Source organism: Psammomys obesus, unplaced genomic scaffold (genome assembly GCF_907164565.1).
Source record: "Psammomys obesus unplaced genomic scaffold, mPsaObe1.curated_primary_1811, whole genome shotgun sequence".
In the NCBI taxonomy this organism is placed as follows: Eukaryota; Metazoa; Chordata; class Mammalia; order Rodentia; family Muridae; genus Psammomys; species Psammomys obesus.
This window is the reverse complement of record NW_026589137.1, coordinates 1,146,989-1,147,336: the sequence shown is the minus strand read 5'-3', so window position 1 is coordinate 1,147,336 and position 348 is coordinate 1,146,989.

The following is a 348-nucleotide window of genomic DNA, read 5'->3' as shown; positions in this document are numbered from 1 at the left end:
AAAAAAAAACACAAAAAACAAAAAAAAAAAAAAAAAAAAAAAAAAAACAAGTAACCAGATGCAGTGGCAGAAGTCTTTAATACCAGCACTGAAGGGAGGCTGAGTGAGGGCGACTTCAAGTTTAAGGTCAGTCAGGGCTATGTGGAGATTTTGAGCTAACCTTGAGGTAAAAAAAAAACAAGACTCTGTCATAAGAAAACAAAAACAAGAGACAGGAGGGTCACTGTGAGTTTGAAGCCAGCTTAGTCTACATAGTGAGTTCCAGGACAGCCAGAGCTATTCCCTGTCTCAGAAAGAAAACCACACACACACACACACACACACACACACACACACACACACACACAC